Here is a 4,309-nt window from a genome sequence, read left to right on the forward strand (position 1 = left end):
TAGAGGAGTTCTACACGAAATGGAGTCATTCCAATCAAGCCCTCAGGTCCGAAAATTTAAAAATTCTCCTTAGGGTAAAATGCCAAGTGAGGTGTATTGATGACTGGTGAAATGTAATCAATTCCATTGCATTGTAATTGTGAGAAAAAGTGATGAGCTAAGAAATGCCAAAAAAAAAAAAAAAAGCAGCAGCAGCCTCAGAAAAATATAAATTTTAGATTTTTTCGATAAAAATTAACTTTTCGATTACTTTACAAATCTTTCTACGTACAAGAGAAAATTTAAAAATTCTGTTTTACCACTTGAGGATCTTGTAGCTGTGACAGAAGACCCAGATTTCAATGTGTCTCAATTGAGCACTGCAAAGATCGATCAAATATTCTGTGAGTTACCCCTGCATTATTTCCTATAGGCTTAATAATGTGCGCCTGTGTTTGCTAATTCTGTACGCTTAGTAGTTCTGAATCTGTATCAGCTCTTTTTAGTGTCCTGTAGACTCAAACCCCATGCACTTACAGCTTCCACTTGGAGTTCTTAAACATAGACCAGTTGTCACAGGAGTAATGCTGATTTGGCAGACTGTGGTCAATATAGAACTCTATCTGGCTAATAGACTCAGGCAATCGTGCAAGTTCATTTTCATGCAGATTATACAGATAAAAAGTACAGCTGACTACCCAGACGAGTCCAAAAGCCCTTCCGCCCCTCTCAGGCACGTGCAGGAGGACCCCTCCTTGCTTCATTTCAGCGCCTCTTAAGATACCCCTTCAGAACCCTAGCTCTGGACACCCCTTGGAAAATAATTCTCCTGAGGAACTGGATTAGACACACAGTTCCCCACACAGAGGCCTCGTCCTAACCGTGTGTTTCTGGAGACTTGCTTCAGCCTCCCTTGCCTTATTCACTCCCCTCATGACAATTCTCCCCCTGAGCCCAAACCAGAACTCTGTTTCTGAGATTTGGTTAAATACTCTCCAATAACATTGATAGAATTCTCTGGCAAGCTCCTTTTACCGTCATCTTAGTTCAGCGTTCCTTCGAGAGTAGCCTTATCGTTTAATAATTGTAAATCGAGTATCTTCGATATGCCAGGTGCTGTGAAACCTGAGGGCTTGTGTTCGGACGTCAGGAGATCCCGTTTCATTGTACATAACTCTGCCTTACTTTGCGTCCTACTTAAGAAACCTCAGAATTTTCAGATATCTAACCAAAAATGGAAAATTCAAGTAGATAAGAAGAATTCTTATTGCCATGGGAATCTTCAGTTTACTAGTAAAAGCACCATTAAGATAAGCGAGTAGTCACATACAATTACACTCAGGGGAGTGTAAGCAGACTTTGTCAAATAGTTGTCGCATTTCCTGCTATTGAATAAAATAATAAATTATTTGAATAGTTCTATTATCTGTCCTTAACTGAAACATACAGTGCCTGTCCTATTTCTTCAAAAGGCTTGTTAATATGCAATCACCTAGTACAACTGCTAAGTTTTTAAAGGTCAGCCATGTTTTATTCATAAAGGGTGGTTTTCTGGAGGGGAGAAAGGTCACCATGTCATGTAATACCGTATTCTGATGGAGGCTTCGCTTTCTAAGCTACGTTCTAATGGATCGGATGAGGAGAGGGTGAGATGTGGGGACAGGGCACAGAGTCGTTGTTTCAGAGACATCCACAAAACTTCATTGAGAACCAGGAAAACTTTCACACAGAGCAGAAAGATTGAGACTACATTTGAAGTATCAAGGAAGCATGGAAGCCTGTGTTATGTTCAAAACTATTCAGTTTTCCTCTAAGACCAGGTACATGAAAGTAAATTTTTCCGAGTCCCCTTGAAGTTCAGTGGCCGGGGGGCTAATTCTGTCCAATGAAATGTGAGTAGAAGGTGCGTCACTTGTGAACTGCAGGATTTAATTCACACGGTTCGAAACACAGCTTCCTCTGTTTCTATCCTGGTATCTGGGAAGGATAGTGCCTTAATGCACAGATTAGTGCCTGGATCACTAAGTAGCTGCTTGAAGAACCGTTGCCCCAAAGATCTGCCCAATTGCAAATTTGATCGGTATGAGAAACGAACATTTGTCGTAGAGTCACTAAAATGTTGAGGTTGTTGTCTGGACTAGTCAGGGTTCTCCAGAGAAATGGAACCAATAGGATATAATAATATATATGTATATAGGAAAGCGGGTGGTGTGATCAAGTCCAAGTCCTATGGTGTAAACTCCTGTCTGAGACCCAAGGTCGAGCACCAGGACCACCACTGTCCAGGGCCGGGGGTAGGCGGCTGTTCCAGCTCAGCAAAGAGCACGTTTCCCTTAGCTCTACCTTTTTCTTCTGTTCACGGATCGGATGGTAACCCCGCCACACACACTGGCGAGAGGGATCTTCACTTGTCTGTGGGTTCAAAAGCTAACCGGGAAAGGCACCCTTACGGGCACACCCAGAAATGACGGCTGGAGAGCTCTCTGGCAAGTCGACCCAGGCAAGTCTCCCTGTCAGCAGAGAGCACTCATTAGGAAATTTGGACCAACAGGAATCAACATAGATGCTGAAAAACACAGTTTATGGTAAAATAGGGAAATAGACAAAGTCAAGGATGAAAAAAGGAAACCTTAAAATCTGTCAATATTGGTAGTGCTAAACAATGAAGTCGAAGCTGTGTCAAGGTTTAAGAGATACCGGTAAAAACTCTAAAGGTTGAAAGGTCTTTTTGTTTTCCCTTTAAGCAGCTTAAAACCAAGCCAAAGAGTTGTGGTAACTTTTTAAAATTTACATATATTTTCGTTTCTTTGCATCAAAGTCACACATTCTTTCAGTTTGTATTTTACAAAACCAGATGCATTCTCTTGAGAATGACCCCTTCCGCGCCGGCCACCTTTCCACTCTTCTACTAGGTTCAGAAAGACCCCCACTGTCATCGCACAGGTCGTGAGGGGAAACGAGGCAAAGCCTGCCGGATGAGGTAATAATGTCAGATACAGTGGTTTAGGAGCTAGCTTTCATTTGCTAGCACAGCTGCTGCTACATTTTAAGAATATATTGTAACGAATGATTTAAGTCTATTTCCACCCAGAGGCCTCACACAGAAGATGCAATTTTAACATGCAACAAATGGATTGAATGGCTTATGCGTGTGTGTAATACACACCCGATGTGTCTCTGCGGGAAAAGAGTCAGATCAGTGATTTGATGCTTGATGCTCAGATATTCAGTTTGACCTCATTTCGGTTTTTTTTCTTCTTACAAGCAGAAGACACAGCCCAAAACACTTAAACCGAAGCTTAAGCAGTCTCCTGATTTTTCCTTTCCCATGTTAATAAGAGACAGCGCTGTCAAATCAGCTATTTTCAAATTTGACACTAGAGTCCACAACCAAATCACTCATGTTTTCTCAGCTCTTGCTCCGTGTAGATAACAGCAAAAGGACCAATTTCTACCTGAACATTTGATCCTGTGGCAAGTAGGTCCTCTTAAGCTGCTTTTATATGTTTTTAAAATATACTTTTGTGTATAAAGGACTATTCCTGTATAGACTGAGATTAGAAAGAAGATCTCCAGCCCACAAGTACTCAGATGACTGTGTCCAGGATTCTCGCCTTGATCAGTTCAAGCTCCAATTTAAAAAGACAGATGTACCAGGAGAGAGTTAACATGTTAATACATCCCTACTTTAAAGCAGAGTTTCAAACGTCACTATTTTCAAAAAGGGTCATTTGTTTTTCTCAACAAAAGCTTAAGTAGAGATGTCACATATACCGTCTGTAAGGACAGGGCTGCTGTGACTGTTCTTCGATGAAGATTGTCTTGAGGGACCTAGAGGAATAAGTGCGACTCGACCCCCCGCTTTCACCCGCCACCTTGAGTGTTAAGAAGAGAAGACACTGGAAAACACGGGGTAGGAGTCAGACTCTCAGTGTTGGGGCCTCTTTTGCCACTTTCTCTGTGAAAGGTCAGCATAATTTACTTCAGCAGAAATGCCATCCAAAGAAAGGAATTTTTTTTTCTTCCTCCCTGTCTGGCACTGTAAGGGGTTCATTTGGCTGTTCAGTGATTTGCTATGTAGAAAATTCTCATGCCCGCATTTAGTAAAACAGCCCATCCGAGAGCATCCTAGGAAAAGAAATAATGTCTGTTGACAGATATAATGCCAGTGTAAAACACCTTAATACGGTTGGCCAGGTGTGTGAATTCCCTGAGGTATAGATACTCTAAGGGGATGTTATTTTAAGAAAGAAGGCAACTAATGGGCCACTGGGAGAGGGATTTTGTTTTGGCCAGGCTTCACTGGGGACAATTTTTTAACCTCACTTGG

The sequence above is a fragment of the Pteropus vampyrus genome, unplaced genomic scaffold, assembly GCF_000151845.1.
Source record: "Pteropus vampyrus isolate Shadow unplaced genomic scaffold, Pvam_2.0 Scaffold34, whole genome shotgun sequence".
Lineage (NCBI taxonomy): Eukaryota > Metazoa > Chordata > Mammalia > Chiroptera > Pteropodidae > Pteropus > Pteropus vampyrus.